Raw genomic sequence first — 25,109 nt, forward strand, 5'->3', positions numbered from 1 at the left:
TCAATCCTGCATGTTACTCTGAGGGTGATGAAAACATTAATTTTTATGGCAAAGACTGATGATTTCCAGAAGAAATGCTCATCTGCATTGGGGTTAAACTTACAGATTATCTTAGTAGTTATGATGTTCTGCCAAAATGCTATTCTTTTATAATTTTTTATTGAATATTTTTTATTTGCATTTCAAATGTTAATCCTTTTTTCAGTTTCAAGTCCATAAGCCCCTTATCCCATTCTCCTTCCCCTTCTTCTATAAGAGTATTTCCCCTCACCAACCATCCCCGCTTCTCGCCCTGACCCGATATTCCCCTACACTGGGGAATCTATCCTTGGCAGGACCAAGGACTTCTCCTTCCTTTGGTGCCCAACAAGGCCATCCTCTGCAACATATGCAAGCTGGAGCCATGGGTCTGTCCATGTGTACTCTTTGGATGGTGGTTTAATCCCTAGGAGCTCTGATTGGTTGGTATTCTTAATGACTTAAAAAAATTGTATCTTCAAATTATGCTAATGTGCAAAATATTCTGAGGATTTGGAAGTTTGTAACTCTGGAAAGGACTAATAGATAGTCCCCATTTGAGATATGAATCTAAGCCATCCCCTCTACCTCAAACATAGGACTGTGTTAACAGGGCTTCAACATTGACAACACCAATAGACAGGCAAACATGCAGGGGTGAACCAGCAAGGGCAGTACCCTTGAGAGATAACTACAGGTAACTAATGACAAAAAGATCAGGACAATTTCTTTTCTCCAAATATGAGTCCCTTCATTGGTTGCCCAATACTACATAGTACTAATAAAAACTAAAGAAAATTAGCCGAGAACTTGAGAGGGAATGGGAAGAGAGAAAAGATGAACATTACAGTTTTTTTTTAATTTATAGATGCTCATTTATGAGTATGGCTTTTCTGTTTTCTCTACTTATTCCCTGGGCATCACAGGCATCCAGCGGATACGGAACCCAGAAGAGGATGTGGAATACACTCCAACTAGAAATAGTGATGGTTGAGGGTTGTTGTTTGATGAAAAGGAATAATACCTGGACCCTCTAGAAGAGCAGTATCGGCTCTTCCCATGTGAGGCATCGCTTTAGCTGGGGAAATTATTCAGTCATACTTTAGTTTAAAATCACACAACCACATTTTAGTTTCAGGAGAATAAATAATAAGAATTTTATGTTCTTACAACGGTATATTTTAAATCTTTAAATGCTTTAAAGTTATAAACAGAAAGCATTGTCTTGTTTGTTTTTTTCCTACATTGGAAACCTGAATTTCACCTGTGGAGTGAGCAGTTTAATGTGAAGCTGTGAATTCATTTTGAGAGGGAGGTGTGATGGAGGGAGAAGGAAGGGGAGAAAGAGAGAGGAGGGAGGGAGAGAAAGAAAGAACTTACTGTTTATGTAACCTAGAAAACACCTCTTGTTAAGGTAGATCATACTAAGTAAATTCACTTAAAGATTGGGGCCAGGCAAAGCAAACTAAGAACAAAACGTTGCAATGATGATGCCTTGCTCCAATCTTCCTAAAACAAACATGGAGGTTTGTGTTGTTAACTGAAAGCCCTTCACAATCCAGCGCACACACATCCTTTTCACCCCATCCAGAGTCAGAAGAAAAGGCAAGCACTCAGTCCGCCTGGGCAGCTTCTGTCTTGTTTTATTTTTGGATGTATTTATGTTGTTTTATGTAAATGGGCATTTTGCCTGCATGAATGCATGTGTGCCTTATGTGAGAATGCTCACGGACATCAGAAGAGAAGGTCAGATCTCCTTGAACAGAAGTTATGAATAGTTGGAAACCATCATGTGAGTGCTGGGAACTGAACCCAGGTTCCCTGTGAGAATCAAGTGCTCTTATCTGCTCCATCTTCACTGCAGTCCCTCATCACTGGGACTTTTAACCCTGACTGAGGCTTATTGCCTATGACTGTGACAGACGACTAGGTAGCTTAGAAGCATTGTGAAGATGAGCCTTCCACATCACTTCATGGACCTGGTGCTGAGTAATTGTACCATGAGCTTGATGCAGGACTCAAGCAAACTACAGATCTTTAAAATAACGTTTTTTCATTTATATGTCACATTGTATTAATAATGACCACATGTATAAAGTGATGGGCTGTACAATAACACTTGATGAATGTATATAATATGGTATGATCATATTTACCACCTGCCATTTTCTTACATTTGTTTTCTCTCTTAGCACACTGGGCTTCTTTCTCTCCCTTGATAATCTGTCTTCTAGTTTGGGGTCTATGTTTGTTTATTTACTTCTAAGATATGTAATGTCAAATAACATATTCAAATATAACTTATCTATATATTCATTAGTATCAGTGATTATATATAATGTACATATATGTAGAGACATGGGAATAAACACACATACACATATGCATATATATACATATATATATATATGCTAGGCATCATATTGTTGGATAATGAGGAACAAGGGACAGTAATGAGGTCATAAATCCCAATGACATAAGTGCATGAAGATGTCATAAATAAATAAATCCATTATGGTATCTGCAGTGATGGTTTAGTAGATTAGAGCATGTGTGGCCCTTGCAGAGGATCCAGGTTTAAATCCAGCACATACATCTAGCACACAGTGACCTGTGACTCAGCTAGAGAGATTAAATGCCTTCTGAGCTACAAGTGTACCAAGAACATTCATGGTGTGTGTGTGTGTGTGTGTGTGTGTGTGTGTGTGTGTGTGTATTGTCAAAATGCTCACACACATAAAACTAAATAAATCATTCAAACAAAGTTGAAACCAACTGAGGGATGGTTAAATGACTCTACAGAAAATTAAAGCTGCCACCAACTATTACAACCCAAGCTGTATCCTTCAGACCCATATGGCAGAAGGCAAGAACTGAGTATTCCAAATTGCTCTCTTACCTCCACATACCCACCATGACACATGCACACAAACATAATAAATAATGTAAAAGAGTTTTTAAAAACCAATTATTTGTTGTTTCTTAAAAATCAATTTGCAATAAATGCCAAAACTAAAAAAAAAAAACAATCAATCACTAAAGATTTGAGGATAATTATAAGCCTCCCTGAGAAGCTATATGTATTCAGTACTGGGGATGTTCTTCAGTTGGCAAAGTACTTGCCTTGCATTCATGATCACTGGGTTTGTTTAGCAGCACAGAACTCAGAAAATAGAGCAAAACTTAAATTGCAAGTACAGGGGAGGTGCAGGCAGGAAGATCTGTAGTTCAAAGTCTTCTTCTCCTTCATTGGTTGTTCCAGGCTACACAGAAAATCCTGTCAAAAAATAGAAAAAAAGGAAATAGAGAAGGTATTTCCATCTGTTACAATACTATTGGAATAAAATTGACTTGTTTGCTCATTCTGTCTATAATAATTTATTTTTATTTGCATAGCCTACTGTCTTGTCCTAGGATACTTACTACAACTCTTTTCAATAGAAACAGCATCAATCAGTCAGGGTTAATTTTGTGTTATTTTTGTAAATGCATCTGTCCTCAGCTAAGAAGTAGCCATCTGCGGAGAAATTTGAGTGTTTGAAAGTTGGCCATAGTTTAAAGCTACTGGGATTCAATCCTCTTAGGCACAGGACACCAAAGGAAACAAAAAACAGGAGGGAAAACATAAGGCTAAGATCAATTTTCAAAACAAACCAGTAAACAAGAAAGAGAATCCTAGGAGAAATGGGCTTTCTACAGGGAACTCAAACCTTGATAACTCCAAAGATCTTATAAATGTACATCTTAAGAAACCATAACTTCTTCTGTTCAGATTTTAAATTGCATTTAAGCACAGAAACACACCCATTTATTTGCTGTTCGTTTTATGATTTTTCCAATAGTTCAAAAATCAGGCAGAAAAAATTGTAAGATTCATCTGAGCTCTGTTTCTCCACCCATTTTATGACAATCCATGTCAAGTGCAAAGTACCCTGCTCAGAAAATGCACTGGCAACTACTCTAAGTCATCTTGTGACACCACAGAAGAGCAAAACCATACCTAATTGAATTAGCTAAATGCTGCTGTCTGGATTTATCTAGTTGTAATTTAATCAGACTAAATGAGATCATCATTTAATTAAAATTGAAACTAATTAATTGTTCCAATTGTTGTTTCTATGAAAGGCGAGATTTCTTAACAAAGCTACTTTGATGAAATGAGATCACATTATACAATGCTGCCAGACCAATCCCGGAGTTAGCCTCCCTCACAATATACTGATTATGCTAGTTTAAATAAACACACAATATTTAAGAGAAAATATTTGCTTTAAAGCTGGTCAAAAGTAATGTGCCTTTAAATAAGAAAAAAATGAAGGAACTAAAACAATGGCAAACATTCAAGCAATGTATGTTTCCATCCCTCCCTTATTTTTGATCCAGAATGATGGTACGTTCCGCAGATAATTGTTTTCAATTTAATGTTGTAGTGTATCTCTTTTATTTGTCTAGATGGCTCTTCATTGCAGATGAGTCCTTCTGCTCTTGAGATCTTTTCCTGGACAGTTGGGTTAGCTCATTTGTCAATGAAATTTCAAATTTCCTGCCATTTCTTCTGTCTAGGGAAAGGCTGTATTCTGAGGATGTGGATCAGCTAGGGAGCTGGGGTTGGGTGTGTTTCTTAACCCTGGAATCTTAAGCAATGAGTATCTAATTCTTTTATACTGTTTGCCAAACAACATGCAGCACATGCTTTTTAAAAAAAAGCTTAGGAATAGAAAGCTTGAAACAATAGCTTTCTTTATGTTCCTTATGGTTCTTCTTTTACCTCATGGGAAAGGAACTGATACTGTTTCTAGTATCTCAGAGGAAAGTGTAAATATCTTACTCAGTTCTTCTAGTCCCATCTCCTTATCTCTTCAGTACCCTTTTCCCACCCTGAGAGGACACCAGTCTTTCCGTGTCTCCTGGATGCCAAAGCCACTGAGGGAAACAAGGCACAGATGGGAGCTGTTCTCTCCCTGTTGCACACAGCAGCTTCACTCTTGTACCTCAGAGGAATGTGATGGCCTTTCCTGAGCATAGCTCAGCAGAATAGAAACTTGCAGACTGTGGATCAGGAAGTTGAGGCTCGATTCAAGAATTTAAAGGCATGGTGGACCTTGCCTTCTTTCTGAAGCATTCTTTCTCTCACCTGTTCCTGGTGTCTAAAGAAGAACTGGCAGGTAAAAATGATTCTTAAAATAGTAGGTTGTAACAAGATATATGAACTAACCACAGGCCAAGTTCGTATCATGTTGCTGACCTTCCAGTTACTCACTTCTATGTGATCTGCAGCTACACTCTCCATAGAGGCATCACCTGTCAGTTAGGAACTTTCTTACCAATACTAGTTTGGTGTTTAGGTCAACTTGCCATAAATTAGAATTTCATGCTTAGGATTCTCAGCTGGAGGATTGTTCTGATTGCTGGAATGGGCAGAGAAGACCCAGAACAAGAGCAGGAAAAGTTTAGGTAGAAGTCTAAGTAAAAGTGCTAAGCCAGGGAAAGAATTACTCCCTCTTGCTCACCTGGTCTTCCCTTTGGCTGCCAATCTGTTTACCCTGTTACTGCTGCTGAAGCTTTGGCTCCTGATTTTGAGAAATAACGTTTCAAGCTTCCATGTGGACCAGTGGCTCTACAGGAATCTTCTAAGTTTCACGAACCATATCAGGGTTGCCGAGGCATATAGCCTTGTGCACTGAGTTATAACTGGGTTGTCAACTTCTTCAGTGAGCGGCAGCTACTGTGGGATCGTAGCAGTAAATATTAATAAAATGAATCTCTACTATCTCACACTATTGCTGCCACCGGTGTGCCACATGGCATCTGCAGGGTATTTTCATCTCAGTCAGCAAGCGTCTCACTAAGCTCCCAATCTCCATCCCACTCTGCCACCAGCTACTGTCTGAGCCTGGCAGCAGCTGTCCTCTTGAAACTCTCTTACTGCAGACACTGCTCACATTCCCAATATCTACCACCCCCATGCACCATGGTTATAGTCACAATTCCCAGTAACCCCTTAAAATCAAAACTCAGTAAGCTTGTAATTTAGCAATCAGATTATATCTTAAATTCTCAATCCACAAAACATCCACATAATAAACTCATAACCAATTGATAATGATATAAAGTATTCACCTAGATAAGACAAATTGTCCTATAAAAATCCATACCTTAAGAAATAGTTGTAACTACCTGTGGCCATAACTACCTTAAGGCCACACGGATCCGGGTCATCCTTCTCTGCCTCCATCTTGTTTCTTCTCCTCTTTCTCCTCTCTCCCTGCTTACAAAAACTCTATTCCCACCTTACTTTTTCACTGCGCAATCATAGGCCTTGCCTGATCTTGTGCCAGCTCGCACCTGCATAAAGACAACACTCTACATGGGATGACTCCAGAGCACTGAAGGTTCAAATCCCAGCACGCACACAGTGGCTCACAACTATGTGCAAATCCAATTCAAGGGTATTTGACTCACTTTTCTGCCTTCAAGGCCTGAACATGGTGCATAGACACACTTGCAGACAAACACTCTGACTGATAAAACTAAAACAAAATTGTTTAAAATGTCAAATAAGATATTTTGAAGTGTTTGCTCAGAAAAGTACATTTGTAATATCCATTATTTTCACAGGGAAATTTTCTAAACAATGAAATGAATAATTAATAATATTCATGTTATTTGCTATGTCAGTAACCTACAGCAAATGAGTCAATATACAACCTCATTCTTTCTCAGTTATCATATAGTAGATCAGTCAAATACATGAGATTATTTTACTGAGCTAAGAAGCACAATGGGCTAGATTGGGGCCAAAGCACACAGCATGGTTTGATTCTTCTTCTCTAAACTCACAATTGTGCTCACATATTACACACACAGACACCACAAGCACACAACCATACACACACACACACACACACACAGACACCACACACACACACATACCACACACCACACACACAGACACAGATACTACACACCACACAAAGAGACACACACAGACACACACAGATACACATACACACACAGACACCACACACACAGACACACACACTACACACCACACACAGAGAGAGACACAGACACCACACACACATACACACACACACACACACACACACACACACACACACACACAGAGTGCCAAATTCCTTATGATTTTATGGACTATATTTAAAACTCTAAATTTATATTTCCATGTACTCTCAGAACACATAAAGACCATTTGGAGAGAAATGTCATATTCTAGTATGTAATCTTTAAATGTTTACATGGTTGGTGATTTTCTGTGATCATAAGTAAATTCAACTTCTGGAGTCAAGTTAGTTGTTTTCGAAGGACTGGCTTCTTGTGCTCAGGGCCCTGGGGGTAATGGTGATGCTTTCAGAATTTTTCTCATTTCTTACTAATAATGAAGTTGAATACATTAAAATTTCTGTGCTGTACCTTTGCATGCTGTTCTAATTTTAATGCTCTTTAATGGTAAAATGCAATTAATGAACCACTCAGAAGAATCCAAGTTATAGACCAATAAATACAAATAACAGGAAAGATGATCAAGGACCTTTGCCCATTTTTGGAGCTGTGTGCAGATTACCCATGAGCAGTCTTATAGACCAGGAAGACTACCTTTCCTGTCTCATGATGCTCAAGTGGTAGGTAACTCTAGATATTTTATACTTTTGCTGTGCAGCATCTTGATAGAGTCTTGAAAATAATCCTGTTTAAATGCTTAAATGTATTTACCTAAGACACTTAGGTAATGTTGACAAGCAGCAACACGTGTATTGAATTGATAGGCTAGTCTGTGGGTGCTTGTCAAATCAACAGTGTGGCCCAAGTGTAAATGAGTGACTGATAGATTTATTGGTTAGTAGCATGTCAGTGCCCACTTAATATATCAAAAGAGGAAATAAACATTCATAAACGGTTCTTGTCTTGACACTCAACTTGAGAAGTCTATTTGTATTCTTTTCCAATTCTCCAAGATATAAATTTAAAGGTTTGCTTTATTTAGAGAGCTAATTCTGTGTTTGCTCCTGTGTCTGAATATTATATATAAAACATAAAGAAGAGTGTTCCCTTCTTGGAAGAAACGTTTATGGAAAAATATCTTATTCTATTGTCTCTATTCTGTTTTAAATTTATGTGGATATTATAATTCTAATATATTCATTCATTTAAAATATTCTTTGGATATAGTGTAACCTAAAGTTGATATCTCATGTAATTAATGTTTATCCAATACATACATGTTTGCTCAGTTTTTTTCTTGAACTTGACTAAAAATTAATTTCTTTTTTTTCTTTTTTTTTTATTAACTTGAGTATTTCTTATTTACATTTCGAATGTTATTCCCTTTCCCGGTTTCCGGGGCAAACATCCCCCTAATCCCTCCCCCTCCCCTTCTTTATGGGTGTTCCCCTTCCCATCCTCCCCCATTGCCGCGCTCCCCCCAACAATCACATTCACTGGTGGTTCACTCTTAGCAGGACCAAGGGCTTCCCCTTACACTGGTGATCTTACTAGGATATTCAATGCTACCTATGAGGACAGAGTCCAGGGTCAGTCCATGTATAGTCTTTAGGTAGTGGCTTAGTACCTGGAAGCTCTAGTTGCTTGGCATTGTTGTTCATAAGGGGTCTCAAGCCCCTTCAAGCTCTTCCAGTTCTATCTCTGATTCCTTCAACTGGAGTCCTATTCTCAGTTCAGTGGTTTGCTGCTGGCATTCGCCTATGTATTTGCTGTATTCTGGCTGTGTCTCTCAGGAGAGATCTACATCCGGCACCTGTCGGCCAGCACTTCTTTGCTTCATCCATCTTGTCTAAATGGGTGGCTGTATATGTATGGGCCACATGTGGGGCAGGCTCTTAATGGGTGTTCCTTCTGTGTCTGTTTTAATCTTTGCTTCACTATACCATGCCAAGGGTATTCTTGTTCCCCCTTTTAAAGGAGTGAAGCATTCACATTTTGATCATCCGTCTTGAGTTTCATATGTTCTATGCATCTAGGGTAAGTCAAGCATTTGGACTAATAGCCACTTATCAATGAGTGCATAGCATGTGTGTTTTTCTGTGATTGGGTTACCTCACTCAGGATGATATTTTCCAGTTCCAACCATTTGCCTACGAATTTCTAAAGGCATTGTTTTTGATAGCTGAGTAATATTCCATTGTGTAGATGTACCACATTTTCTGTATCCATTCCTCTGTTGAAGGGCCTCTGGGTTCTTTCCAGCTTCTGGCTATTATAAATAAGGCTGCTATGAATATACTGGAGCACGTGTCTTTTTTATATGTTGGGGCACTTGTGGGTATATGCCCAAGAGAATTATAGCTGGGTCCTCAGGTAGTTCAATGTCCAATTTTCTGAGGAACCTCCGGACTGATTTCCAGAATGGTTTTACCAGTCTGCAATCCCACCAACAATGGAGGAGTGTTCCTCTTTCTCCACATCCTCGCCAGCATTTGTTGTCACCTGAGTTTTGGATCTTAGCCATTCTCACTGGTGTGAGGTGAAATCTCAGGGTTGTTTTGATTTGCATTTCCCTTATGACTAAAGATGTTGAACATTTCTTTAGGTGTTTCTCAGCCATTCGGCATGCCTCAGCTGTGAATTCTTTGTTTAGTTCTGAACCCCATTTTTAATAGGGTTATTTGACTCCCTGTGGTCTAACTTCTTGAGTTCTTTGTATATTTTGGATATAAGCCCTCTATCTGTTGTAGGATTGGTAAAGATCTTTTCCCAATCTGTTGGTTGCCATTTTGTCCTAACCACAGTGTCCTTTGCCTTACAGAAGCTTTGCAGTTTTATGAGATCCCATTTGTCGATTCCTGATCTTAGAGCATAAGCCATTGGTGTTTTGTTCAGGAAATTTTTTCCAGTGCCCATGTGTTCGAGATGCTGCCCTAGTTTTTCTTCTATTAGTTTGAGTGTATCTGGTTTGATGTGGAGGTCCCTGATCCACTTGGACTTAAACTTTGTACGGGGTGATAAGCATGGATCGATTTGCATTCTTCTACATGTTGACCTCCAGTTGAACCAGCACCATTTGCTGAAAATGCTATCTTTTATCCATTGAATGGTTTTGGCTCCTTTGTCAAAAATCAGGTGCCCATAGGTGTGTGGGTTCATTTCTGGGTCTTCGATTCTGTTCCATTGGTCTATCTGTCTGTCTCTGTACCAATACCATGCAGTTTTTATCACTATTGCTCTGTAATATTGCTTGAGTTCAGGGATAGTGATTCCCCCTGAAGTCCTTTTATTGTTGAGGATAGTTTTAGCTATCCTGGGTTTTTTGTTATTCCAGATGAATTTGCAAATTGTTCTGTCTAACTCTTTGAAGAATTGGATTGGCATTTTGATGGGGATTGCATTGAATCTGTAGATTGCTTTTGGTAAAATGGCCATTTTTACTATTTAATCCTGCCAATCCATGAGCATGGGAGATCTTTCCATCTTCTGAGGTCTTCTTCAATTTCTTTCCTCAGTGTCTTGAAGTTCTTTTTGTACAGATCTTTTACTTGCTTGGTTAAAGTCACACCGAGGTACTTTATATTATTTGGGTCTATTATGAAGGGTGTCATTTCCCTAATTTCTTTCTCGGCTTGTTTCTCTTTTGTATAGAGGAAGGCAACTGATTTATTTGAGTTAATTTTATACCCAGCCACTTTGCTGAAGTTGTTTATCAGCTTTAGCAGTTCTCTGGTGGAACTTTTGGGATCACTTAAATATACTATCATATCATCTGCAAATAGTGATATTTTGACTTCTTCTTTACCAATCTGAATCCCCTTGATTTCCTTTTGTTGTCTGACTGCTCTGCCTAGAACTTCAAGAACAATATTGAATAAGTAGGGAGAGAGTGGGCAGCCTAGTTTAGTCCTTGATTTTAGTGGGATTGCTTCAAGTTTCTCTCCATTTAGTTTAATGTTACCTACTGGTTTGCTGTATATGGCTTTTACTATATTTGTGTATGGGCCTTGAATTCCTCTTCTTTCCAGGACTTTTATCATGAAGGGGTGTTGAATTTTATCAAATGCTTTCTTAGCATCCAATGAAATGATCATGTGGTTTTGTTCTTGCAGTTTGTTTATATAATGGATCACGTTGATGGTTTTCCGTATATTATACCATCCCTGCATGCCTGGGATGAAGCCTACTTGATCATGGTGGATGATTGTTTTGATGTGCTCTTGAATTCGGTTTGCCAGAATTTTATTGAGTACTTTTGCGTCAATATTCATAAGGGAAATTGGTCTGAAGTTCTCTTTCTTTGTTGGGTCTTTGTGTGGTTTATGTATAAGAGTAATTGTGGCTTCATAGAAGGAGTTTGGTAGTGCTCCATCTGTTTCAATTTTGTGGAATAGTTTGGATAGTATTGGTATCAGGTCTTCTATGAAGGTCTGATAGAATTCTGCACTAAACCCGTCTGGACCTGGGCTCTTTTTGGTTGGGAGACCTTAATGACTGCTTCTATTTCCTTAGGAGTTATGGGGTTGTTTAACTGGTTTATCTGTTCCTGATTTAACTTCAGTACCTGGTATCTGTCTAGGAAACTGTCCATTTCCTGCAGATTTTCAAGTTTTGTTGAATATAGGCTTTTATAGTAAGATCTGATGATTTTTTGAATTTCCTCTGAATCTGTAGTTATGTCTCCCTTTTCATTTCTGATTTTGTTAATTTGGACACACTCTCTGTGTCCTCTGGTTAGTCTGGCTAAGGGTTTATCTATCTTGTTGATTTTCTCAAAGAACCACCTTTTGTTCTGTTGATTCTTTCTATGGTCCTTTTTTGTTTCTACCTGGCTGATTTCAGTTCTGAGTTTGATTATTTCTTGACTTCTACTCCTCATGGGTGTATTTGATTCTTTTTGTTCTAGAGCTTTTAGGTGTGCTGTCAAGCTGCTGACATATACTCTCTCCTGTTTCTTTCTGCAGGCACTCAGAGATATGAGTTTTCCTCTTAGCACAGCTTTCATTGTGTCCCATAAGTTTGGGTATGTTGTATCTTCATTTTCATTAAATTCTAAGAGTCTTTAATTTCTTTCTTTATTTCTTCTTTGACCAGGTTATCGTTGAGTAGAGCATTATTCAACATCCATGTATATGTGGGTGTTCTTCCCTTATTGTTATTGAAGACCAGCTTTAGGCCCTTGTGGTCTGATAGCATGCATGGGATTATTGCAATCTTTCTGTACCTGTTGAGGCCCGTTTTTTGACCAATTATATGGTCAATTTTGGAGAAAGTACCATGAGTTGCTGAGAAGAATGTATATCCTTTTGCTTTAGGATAGAATGTTCTATAAATATCTGTTAAGTCCATTTGGTTCATGACTTCTCTTAGTCTGTCTACATCTCTGTTTAATTTCTGTTTCCATGATGTGTCCATTGATGAGAGTGGGGTGTTGAAATCTCCTACTATTATTATGTGAGGTGCAATGTGTGCTTTGAGCTTTAGTAAGGTTTCTTTTAAGTATATATGTGCCCTTGTATTTGGCGCATAGATATTTAGGAATGAGAGTTCATCTTGGTGGATTTTTCCTTTGATGAATATGAAGTGTCCTTCCTTACCTTTTTTGATGACTTTTAGTTGAAAATTGATTTTATTTGATATTAGAATGGCTACTCCAGCTTGCTTCTTCCGACCATTTGCTTGGAAAGTTGTTTTCCAGTCTTTCACACTGAGGTAGTGTCTGTCTTTTTCTCTGAGGTGTGTTTCCTGTAGGGAGCAGAATGCAGGGTCCTCATTTTGTATCCAGTTTGTTAATCTATGTCTTTTTTATTGGGGAGTTGAGGCCATTGATGTTGAGAGATATTAAGGAATAGTGATTATTGCTTCCTGTTATATTCATATTTGGATGTGAGGTTCTGTTTGTGTGCTTTTCTTCTCTTTGTTTTGTTGTCAAGATGATTAGTTTCTTGCTTCTTCTAGGGTGTAGCTTGTCTCCTTATGTTGGGTTTTACCATTTATTATCCTTTGTAGTGCTGGATTTGTAGAAAGATAATGTGTAAATTTGGTTTTGTCATGAAATATCTTGGTTTCTCCATCTATGTTAATTGAGAGTTTTGCAGGATACAGTAACCTGGGCTGGCATTTGTGTTCTCTTAGGGTCTGTATGATATCTGTCCAGGATCTTCTGGCTTTCATAGTCTCTGGCGAAAAGTCAGGTGTGATTCTGATAGGTCTGCCTTTATATGTTACTTGACCTTTTTCCCTTACTGCTTTTAATATTCTTTCTTTATTTTCTGCATTTGGTGTTTTGACTATTATGTGTTGGGAGGTGTTTCTTTTTTGGTCCAATCTATTTGGAGTTCTGTAGTCTTCTTGTATGCCTATGGGTATCTCTTTTTTAGGTTAGGGAAGTTTTCTTCTATGATTTTGTTGAAGATATTTACTGATCCTTTGAGCTGGGAGTCTTCACTCTCTTCTATACCTATTATCCTTAGGTTTGATCTTCTCATTGAGTCCTGGATTTCCTGTAAGTTTTGGACAAGTAGCTTTTTCTGCTTTACATTATCTTTGACTGTTGAGTTGATGATTTCTATGGAATCTTCTGCTCCTGAGATTCTCTCTTCTATCTCTTGTATTCTGTTGGTGATGCTTGTATCTACGGCTCCTTGTCTCTTCCTTTGGTTTTCTATATCCAGGGTTGTTTCCACATGTTCTTTCTTGATTGCTTCTATTTCCATTTTTAATTCCTTCAATTGTTTGATTGTGTTTTCCTGGAATTCTTTCAGGGATTTTTGCGTTTCCTCTCTATAGGCTTCTACTTGTTTATTTATGTTTTCCTGTGATTCTCTAAGGGAGTTCTTCATGTCTTTCTTGAAGTCCTCCAGCATCATTATCAAATATGATTTTGAAACTAGATCTTGCTTTTCTCGTGTGTTTGGATATTCTGTGTTTGCTTTGGTGGGAGAATTGGGCTCCGATGATGCCAAGTAGTCTTGGTTTCTGTTGCTTGGGTTCCTGCGCTTGCCTCTCGCCATCAGATTATCTCTAGTGTTAATTTGTTCTGCTATTTCTGACAGTGGCTAGACTGTCCTATAAGCCTGTGTGTCAGGAGTGCTGTAGACCTGTTTTCTTGTTTTCTTTCAGCCAGTTATGGGGACAGAGTGTTCTGCTTTCGGGCCTGTAGTTTTTCCTATCTACAGGTCTTCAGCTGTTCCTGTGGGCCTGTGTCTTGAATTCACCAGGCATGTCGCTTGGAGCTGGAAGGTTTGTCTTACCTATGGTCCGGAGGCTCAAGTTTGCTCGTGGGGTGTTACTTATGAGCTCTTTGCGGCGGCAGCAACCAGAAAGATCTGTGCCGCCCTTTCTGGGAGCTTCCATGCACCAGGGTTCCAGATGGCGTTTGTTGTTTTCCTCAGAAGTCAGAGATGTGGGCCGAGTGTATACTCTTCTGGTTTCCCAGGCGTGTCTGCCTCTCTGAAGGTTTAGCTCTTCCTCCCTAAAAATTAATTTCTTAATACAAGTAATTTATAAACTGTGAAACTTATTATTTTCTTTTTTCTTTTCTTTATTAACTGGAATATTTCTTATTTACATTTCGATTGTTATTCCCTTTCCCGGTTTCCGGGGCAAACATCCCCCAAACCCCTCCCCCTCCCCTTCCTTATGGGTGTTCTCCTCCCCATCCTCCCCCAATAACTGCCCTCCCCCCCAATAATCACGTTTACTGGGGGTTCAGTCTTAGCAGGACCAAGGGCTTCCCCTTCCACTGGTGCTCTTACTATGCTATTTATTGCTACCTATGAGGTTGGAGCCCAGGGTCATTCCATTTATAGTCTTTGGGTAGTGGCTTAGTCCCTGGAAGCTCCAGTTGGTTGGCATTGTTGTTCATATGGGGTTTCGAGCCCCTTTAAGCTCTTCCAGTCCTTTCTCTGATTCCTTCAACGGGGGTCCCATTTTCACTTCAGTGGTTTGCTGCTGGCATTCGACTATTTATTTGCTATATTCTGGCTGTGTCTCTCAGGAGAGATCTACATCCGGCTCCTGTCGGCCTGCACTTCTTTGCTTCATCCATCTTGTCTAATTAGGTGGCTGTATATGTATTGGCCACATGTGGGGCAGGCTCTTAATGGGTGTTCCTTCTGCCTCTCTTTTAATCTTTGCCTCCCTATTACCTGCCAAGGGTATTCTTGTTCCCTGTTAAAGAAGGAGTGAAGCATTCGCATTTTGATCATCCCTCTTGAGTTTCATGTGGTCTGTGCATCTAGGGTAATTCAAGCATTTGGGCTAATAGCCACTTATCAATGAGTGCATACCATGTGTGTTTTTCTGTGATTGGGTTACATCACACAGGATGATAGTTTCCAGTTCCCTCCATTTGCCTATGAATTTCATAAAGTCATTGTTTTTGATAGCTGAGTAGTATTCCATTGTGTAGATGTACCACATTTTCTGTATCCATTCCTCTGTTGAAGGGCATCTGGGTTCTTTCCAGCTTCTGACTATTATAAATAAGACTGCTATGAACATAGTGGAGCATGTGTGTTTGTTATATGTTGGGTCATCTCTTGGGTATATGCCCAAGAGAGGTATAGTTGGGTCCTCAGGTAGTTCAATGTCAAATTTTCTAAGGAACCTCCAGACTGATTTCCAGAATGGTTGTACCAGTCTGCAATCCCACCAACAATGGAGAAGTGTTCCTCTTTCTCCACATCCTCACCAGCATCTGCTGTCACCTGAGATGTTGGAAACTTATGATTTTCTGAATGTGATTCTCAAATCTTGTTGCTGAACACAAGACACACTTGGGTCCAGTAATATAAGGAAATTAACCTTCTTAGTGACATAAAAGTTTCTGCTCCACTAGTTAGCTTTCATAGTGATGGGATGTGTATGAAGCTGTCTGGGGAAAGGCCATCACCATTATTCCCATAGATTCTTGCAGTTTTAAACTCTCACCAGAGATGCTGTGATGTGGGTGATGGTTAATAAACAAATTCACTAGTGATCAAAATTCAAAAAATAATTGACTGCTCAGTCCTAAATAGAATGTCTGTATCACCTGACTCTCTCTAAGAGGGAGAAACAGGTGGGAAAAATTTTAACAGCTAGAGTTTGGTGAAGATTGCTGTGAAATTTCTGTCTACTGGACATGGCATGCCTAGCCTACTCATGAACTAACAGTTTTATGGTTCAGATTTAATATCAGGTTTTTCTTTATCCTTGCTATCTCCCTTGCTATATGATTTATTTAACAAGTTTTAAGGAACAATAATTGAACATGTATCAATCTATTCTAATTCACTAAAATAATCAAACTACTTTGCAGCCAAGAGATATTTAGATTTTAGTATAGATCTCGCTCTCAGAGGCACCTGGTCCCTCACTTTATGGCCAAATCTTCCCTTCTCCTTATTCTAACACTTCCCTCACTGGAACTGGATGTCCAACACTATTATCTTTTCTGCTCAGTCATTGCTGATCAGGTTTTATTGCCAAATCAGAGACTAAATGGGGAACAATTTTAACACAACATTGAGACAGGGGATTCTTAGCATAAACATTACAGTGCCATGTCTTGATTATAACCATATATGGAGGAGAGGCAGAGAAGTCAGCATTTGAATAACACAAGGATAATCTATACACAGTACACAATCACATTATGCCAACACACCTACCTGTGCACACCTGCTCAAGACTTATACAAGATGAAACCATTGAAACTTCCTATAGAGATGAGAAATCTGCTTTCCAGGGCCCATTGCATTTTAGGATCTAGTGGAAGTTGATTGCTTCAGGGAAATAGAAGACCATAGTTCTTGAGGGTAAAGTTATTCATAGGTATCCCATGCTTCTATGAGTAAACCCACATTCATACACATGTTGACAACACTGATAGGACATAGTAGAGAAAAATCAAAGAAAAATGAAAGATGCAAAATTGGGTGGTCTAAGGTAGATGTGCATGTGTGTATGACTGTGTGTGTGCATGTGTGCATGTCTGTGCTGTGTGTGTGTGTGTGTGTGTGTGTGTGTCCCTGTCACACACACATATGTGTTCAGAGAAGTTAAAGCGAACTGGTAGGACATAAATTTAATCAAAATAAATTACATGCATTAAGCATATATTAAATTCTCAAAGAATAAAATGACACTTTAAAAGGAAATGCATAAACATAATTATCTTGTTTTTTTGGTTGGTTGGTTGGTCTTTTGAGCTAGATTTTCTCCATGCATCCCTGGCTGCTCTGGAACTCTCTCTGTAGACCAGACTGGCCTCTAAATCACAGAGATTCTCCTGCCTCTACCTCTCAAGTGCTACAGTTAAAGGTGTGTGCCACCACTGCCCTCTATAAGTCTAATTTGTAACATTCATGAGTTAAATGAGAAATACATCACTTGAACATTTTAGTAGATCTGGATACATGTTCAATTGAATATTAGTTTAACTTTGAAAATCTCTCTGTAATTGATAATTAAAAAACACATCATTAACCCAATAAAATCATTAAGCAAACACACCCTAAGGTATTTCCTAAGTGGAAAACCTTAGTGAATTAACAACACTTGACCTTTAGTCTCCTTTCTAAATCTTGACATGTTCCTCTTTCTCTTGCTCTTCCTCTTCTTCCTCCTCCCCTTTTCTTTCTCATTCCCCCTCTTCTCCTTTTCTCCTCTTCTACTTCATCTTCCCCTTAATATTACATAAAATGCTTTGGCCTTATGCCAACATTTTCCTTATTTATCCTTTTAAATTTATTTCTTTTTCCCACTTTGTTCTCATAGAATCACACTCTTCAAAGAACCACAGTATCAACATTTTGAAAATAGTAGTTTGATTATTAATTTCCTTTTTTAAAACCTATCACTGATCACTTTTGACTTGCATTTGAATACAGTAAGCCAGCTTGGAATTCAATGTGCTTTCATTTAGGGGTTTTCTTTGATCCAAGTGGCAAAAGCCTAATGAACAATTCATTAAGTCTGAATGTCAGCAGAGAGGAGTCAAAAAAGTTTTTAACTATATTTTTAAATTAAAATGTAGGGCTATTTACTTTTTCTAAATTAAGGAAATGTTTTGCAGGGCTACATATATACTCCAGTTTTATCTGAACTCTTAGAATCATTTGGTTTTAGTCATTTTTTCATTGTCTCTTTTTTTGCTTCCAAGTGTGAATTATGGCTGCACATTGCTCTGGCTCTTCAGAGAAAATATTTGTGTGTTTTTTTTCATTCTGTTTTCCTGGCATCAGGGTCTTGCACTGTAACCCAGACTGGCCCTGGACCACTGCAGCTTTGGTACCTCAGCCTTTTTCACGTTAGGGTGGCATACATATATTACCATGCAGTTAAAATTAAAGTTTTGGACATTTATTTTTACTTACATTAGGAGTCTATTTCTAATGGGGAAAAGATCTTATGTAAAAATTTGGATCACTCCTTAGAACCAATCTGTTCTCTTTGTAAAGAAAGTAATAACTTTTTCCAAGGGGAAGTTTTCTCAACAGTTGTACTGTTTGTTCTTCTTGTTTGTGTGGGGGACTAAGCATACTGTAGAGTTTATATACAAAAGTATATCTGATCTTAAGTAAACTAACAAAGACTGTATTTTAGAAATAAGTAAAACAAACAAACAAACCCAAAGGGCAAACTAACAAAAAATCCTGAAAGCCAGACCATTTGTGGATTCATAATAATCTATACTGATAAAAGATATTTCTTGAAAGGTGAATGGTTAAAATGAAACAGATATACACTACTTCAAAGATAGTCAAAATGCCCTCAGGGATGCACCAGAAATCACAAAGTAATTAAAATTTGTTCAAGTAGAATTTTTATGAAATGTTAATAGGAAAATATAGGCAAGCCTGCCTGTTGATATACCAGTATTTTCTAACCCACAGAGGGTTAGCCTTTGTAGGGTTATGAAAACTGATTGAGATAAAGTTGGGAGAAAGGAGAAGACAAAAATGGTGATGAGCAACACAAATTGAACCAAGGCAGCATCTCACTTCCTTCTGCTTCCTTCACCGTGACATCCAATCTCAGCCATGGTGAAGTGGCCTCTTACCCAATGTGTCCCATGCAAGAGGGGATGGTATATTGTCTCCAAGGATACTAAACCAAATCAACAAAACATAAATACAAGTACCCTGTTACCACACTGGAAGAACAGGAGAAATCATAAGGCCAGACAGAAAAGCCTGGTACTGGGTAACGTCTTTGAAAAACACAATCTCAGCCCTCAAAATGAACTGATATGAAGGAAAATACTTCATGATTTCAAGATAACTAGCACATCTGTTTTTGAATCACATGTAACAACACTCCTATTAGGAGGTAGAGAGGGGTGGGGAAAAGAAAGAGTCCTTTAAAAAAAAAACACTTGATGGATGGAGCTGAGCCCCAAAGTCACACTTTATTTTTTCTAGACAAAAGGTCTTTATAAAATTACTTTACAGATAAAATGTTATACAAAAGGAGAGTTACAGAAGGATGTTGATAGTAAGTTCAAAGCAGTGTTTCTTTCTATAAGTTCATTATAAGTTCAAAGCAATAGTTTCACATAGCTTGATTTATCATGGTGCACACCTTTGGCCTTGTCCTTGGACTTGACCTCGAATGAATGTTTTTCCTTGATCACAAATTTGTCCTAAGCTTGTTTCTCTTCATAGTTTAATGTATGAAAGCTCATTATATAGCTTATTATGAAGCATTTACTTCAATGAGGAGGGTGCATGTTCTATTATTTTTTTAATTTTATTTTTTAAATTGGATATTTTATTTATTTGCATGTCAAATATTAACCTCTTTCTGGTTTCCCTTCTGCAAATTATCTATCTTATCCCTACTTACTCTGCTTCTATGAGCATGATCCCCTACCCACCCGCCTACCCACACACTGCTGCCCCACCACCAGAGCATTCCTCTACAACTCATAGACTACATGAAATTCACGAGGAAGGAAGACCAAGGAGTGTATGCTTCAGTCCTACTTAGAAGGGGAAACAATAATCAAAGAGATACAGGGACGAAGTGTGGAGCAGAAACTGAAAGAAAGCCCATCCAGAGATTGCCCCACCTGGGAATCCATTCCACATGAAGACTCCAAACCCAGACACTATTGCTGATGCCAAGAAATGCTTGCTGACATGATACTGATACAGCTGTCTCCTGAGAGGCTTTGCCAGATCCTGACAAATACAGATGCAGATGCTTGAAGCCAACCATCGGACTGATCACAGGGACTCCAATAGAGGAGTTAGGGGAAGGAATAAAGGAGCTGAAGAGGCCTAATCTGGCATCAGTGGGAGAGAAGGCCCTTTGTCTTGTGAAGGTTTGATTCACCAGTGTAAAAACAGTCTTAATCACAGGCACTACGCACATCTGAAACAGTTTTCTTATAAGGTAGGAGTCTGTAACTGTGACAGACATAAGATACACACAGAAAAGGAACAGCAGAGATTCAGGAAATGGAATTGGTTTGCTGAAACATTTAAGGAGAGAAATAGTATGTCAGTTATTGACACTAATGGCATTTACCTACTATTTTAAAAATGTCAGTGGATTTCATTGAGACACACAAAGAAGGAAATAATAGATCAGTCAAAATAGACCTAATATGATGCACAGATTCAGAGTTCTAGGGGATTTAAACTAAGTATTGATAATTGGTTAAAAAGCACAGCACAGAAAAGCCAGTGTCATCAAAGAGAGAGAGAGAGAGAGAGAGAGAGAGAGAGAGAGAGAGAGAGAGAGAGAGAGAAATTTGGCAGAAATTGATACTGCAAAATATTAGTGGAAATCTTAGTATATATACATATATAATGTTAGATATAATGTATGTAAATCTGTAGAGAGAGACATACATTAAAATGTTGGTAAAACCATAGTAAACAAAATCAACAGTAAGTTGGGGTATGAGTAATAGCCACAAATGGAATTTAACACTAAGAGGAAAAAGGGGGAAGCAAACACATAAAGAGGGATGAAGGAGAGACAAAGAGAGAAGTAGGAAGAAGAAGGAGAACAAAGATGGGGAAAAAGATGGAACTATAAGAGGAGAAGATGACATAGCATCTGAGATTCTGGAGCAATAAGGCAGTCTCACAATGGATTAAAGAAACACATGAGACTGTGGGAGAAATTAACAAATTACTGAGAATACATTAAGTAAATGAAATATTAAACTTTCAAATATACACACCATACATACACACATAGACACACACAGGCACACTCACAAATACACACATTTACAGTCACATACACACGAATACACCTACACACATAATAAGTACACTTGCAAGTACACATACACATACACATTCACACACAAGAACACATGTACATGTATACTCACAGATAGACCTCAACTGTCTCAAATCTGAGATAAAGAAATACCATAGCACAAAAGAAACAAGAATGTACACCACTGGACAATACAAGTGGTGGTAGATGTAACATTCTTTGCAGGTTATATGAACAATAGAAAAATATCTTTCTAGTGCTTTTAATTAATGGGATATGGCTAATTCAAATTTAACATACTTAAATCTGCTATATTTATGCATGCATACATATGAACATCAAAGTTAAGTTAAATGTATACATGAGTATGTGTACACATATCAAGGAAGAGAAATTAATAAGGAAAGTTTGGCTTACTGTGATTCAACTTAAGAATGTTCTATGTTAACTAGTTGCAAAAGGAATACAAGTTTAATTGAAACCATATTTCAGCATTTTGTTCTTTTCCCAGGCAAGCAATATGCAAAATAGTAGTGTTTAACATTGGCTGTGAAAAATAACATTAGGGATGCAGAATGTTTATTAATAGTTATTAAATTGCAGTCACATCAGAGTAAGAAGTTCTGATGGGCTTATTTTGTATAGTAAGACTCTTGTAGTTAGCAATAGATGTATTATTGTGCAGATCAAAGAGCCACAGGAAAATATTTTTAAGCATTTGGCATAAAGAAATACTAAATTTTTGGTGAAATAAATACAGATTAACCATTTTAAGCATTACACTGATTATATATTTGTAAAACAACATATACTACTTTGTCCCTGTCTAGTTTTAACTTACATATTAACCTAGGCTCATAGAAGGAGTTAGGAAATGTTTTGTTTTTGTATTTCTTTTCTTTGTCTTCATCTGTTTAGAAGAATTTTTATAGAGTATTAATTATTCTTACTCTCTTTTGGTCAAATTAATCAATAATAACTTTTAACAGGAAGTTATGTGCAGCAATCTACTCCTCAAGTAATCTTTGATTACTCAGCTTAACCTAGGTAGGAACATTTCTAATTCACATACATTTTCAGAATTGAGATATTTAAAGTTTCATTATATATTTCAAATGTCCCATTTAAAACATGTAATGTCAGTGTGATGATCAAGTCTTCACTCATACCGTTCATCATTTGAGCCTTTTTGTTTTCATTTTAAGCAATCTGAGCAAGAGTTTTCTTTGTCTAATTCATTAATTTCCATGCAGATCCTGAACAGATTCTTCTCTCTGTTCCAGGCTTTCTGTGGTATCCTTTTTCAAAGTCTTCAAGTAGAGTTTAGGTCATTGAATCGAAGAGTCCTTTCTTAATACAGTCACTTAAAGATATAAATCTTCCCCCTCAGCACTGCCCCTCTGACATTGTATAATTATATCACATTAATTTATTTCTCCCACATAATTTTGTAACATTTTAATGATTTTTGTGTTGACCAATTTTTACTGTACACTTAGTTCTATTTCATCCTAAATCCTAATTCATATTTGTGATCTCTCCCAAGTTTGCTACATTGTGTTTAGAGAACATGTTTCTATCCATCTATTCCATTGACATTATTACTGAGACTTGCTTGAGCCCTAACACAGCAGCAGGTTATATGTTTTGGAGTGAATCTCAAGTGCTAATCAATGTGGTAAGAATATATGCTCTTTAAATCACCTTATTCCTCCTTAGACCCATTTCAGGGTTTTCTTCAGCACTTTTAACTTTGAACAACTTGAAGAAGTTCTCTCTATTCTACCAGGTACCGACAGGTGCTGTGTGAATGTGAACTCAGGTAAAGGACCATCATCAATGTTTCTGTTCTTCAATATACTATGCCCAGATTTACTCTCAGTACTGCCCCTCCTCCTAGCCTTGGTGAGAACCCAGAGTTCTCGGTGTTCTTCTCTACCACACTTCCCAGCCTTTCCTCCTTCTCTATCTAGTATGACTCTCCACCATCCCACAGAACAGATCTCCAGCAGGAAACCTACAGCTGCCACATTAGACTAGGATCCATGTTGGAGAACAGCGAAAAAAAAAAAAAAAAAACCAAAACCAAAAACAAAAACAACAACAAAAAGAAAACAAACAAACAAGCAAAAAAAAAACAAACAACCAAAAAACCACAATGGAACACCCACATGAAATAAATAGAAAAAATAGAGCATGCACCTACTGCAAGAAATATTTCAAAAATCATAAATATTTTAGCCACATGTCCACATTCCAGTGCCAAAAGAAAAATGTGAACAACCAAGACAATATGCCTTCTTGAGATTCCAGCAACTCTACTGTGGTAGGCAATGAGAAAAGTAATTGATAAGACAAGAAATTCCAAATTAATAATAATAATAATAATAATAATAACAACAACATAATTTGTTCAAAGACACTAAAATGGATATGAATATATCTTAAAAGACTATTTTAAAAATGAATGAAATAATAAAGCAATAAGACATAAAACAGAACGTAATGAAGAAATGGAATCACTAAAGAAATCCCAAACTGAAACAAAAGTGTATATAAAAACCTTCATTTCAAACATAAATTTTGTGGGTAAACTGTATCAAAAGCTTAAAGTACATAAATGAAGAGGATGAGGCAGAAAAATAGATACACTAATCAAAGGAAATGTTAAATCTGAAAAGATTCAAGCAAAAAATATCCAAGAATTCTGGGAGACTAAGAAATGACAAAACCTATAAATAATCAGGTATAGAGGAAAATGATTTTAAAAGGTCATGATACCAAAAAAATATTTTTAACAAACACATGAATGAAAAAATTCCCATTCAAAAACAAAACTACCAAAAAAAAAAAAAACCCAAAAAACAAAAAACAAAATGCCAATCATGTTGCAAGAAGTATGTAGAAAACAAATCGAAGGCCAAAAACAAACACATACAAAAAACCCAAAAACCTTCCTAACATCCATTAGATGTGGGGAACATTAAATGTAGGGAACAAACAAATAATATTAAAAGCTGAATGTACAATTGAAGGCTCATTAGAATAGCACCTGACTTTTAAATGGAGACTCTGAAACCCATAAGGTCCTGAACAAATATTCTACAAAATGAGAGACCACAGAAGCCATAAAAAACTATTAAATCCAGCAAAGCTGTCAACCACAGTCAGTGGAGAAAGAAAAACGTGTCTCCCTAAAACCAAATTTAAGCATTTTCTCTCACCAACCCCAACTCTATAGAAGGTACTAGAAGGAACACTTCAGTCTGAAACAGTTATTAGTACACCCATGAGGAAATGATATGCAAATAATTCCAGAGCAATTCCCACACCACTACAATACAACTAGAATTAGCGGCCATTGCTTATTGATAACTTTTAATATTAGTGGTGTCAAGGTCTCAAAAATAAAATAGAAAGGCAAACACAATGTGTGAGTAAACAGAATCTTTCTATTGCACCCAAGAAACAGAGCTCAAGGACCTGACCTTAAAGTGAAGAGAGATGATACGGTACAGAAAGCATATGAACAGAAGGAGCAAGCAGATACACCTACTATACTATCCAATCAAACAAAATTCAATACAGAATTAATGAGAATGGAAAAGAAAGCCACACTACATAATCATTAAATTAAAACTACTAGGAAGAGGTCATTACAGTACTAAACAGTTATGCATTAAACACCAGGACAGAAACAGTACCACTGATGAAATCATGTTATCCCTAAAATGGCAATATTAAATAACTTGAATATTCAGTCCTCATGACTAGATAAGTCATCCAAATGAAACTAAACAAAGAAATGCTATAGTTAACTATCATCATATATCAAATTGACCTAACAGTTTTTACTAAACTTTATATGCAAACATTAAAGAATGTAATTTCTTCTGGGT

The sequence above is a fragment of the Rattus norvegicus genome, chromosome 7, assembly GCF_036323735.1.
Source record: "Rattus norvegicus strain BN/NHsdMcwi chromosome 7, GRCr8, whole genome shotgun sequence".
Classification (NCBI taxonomy): domain Eukaryota; kingdom Metazoa; phylum Chordata; class Mammalia; order Rodentia; family Muridae; genus Rattus; species Rattus norvegicus.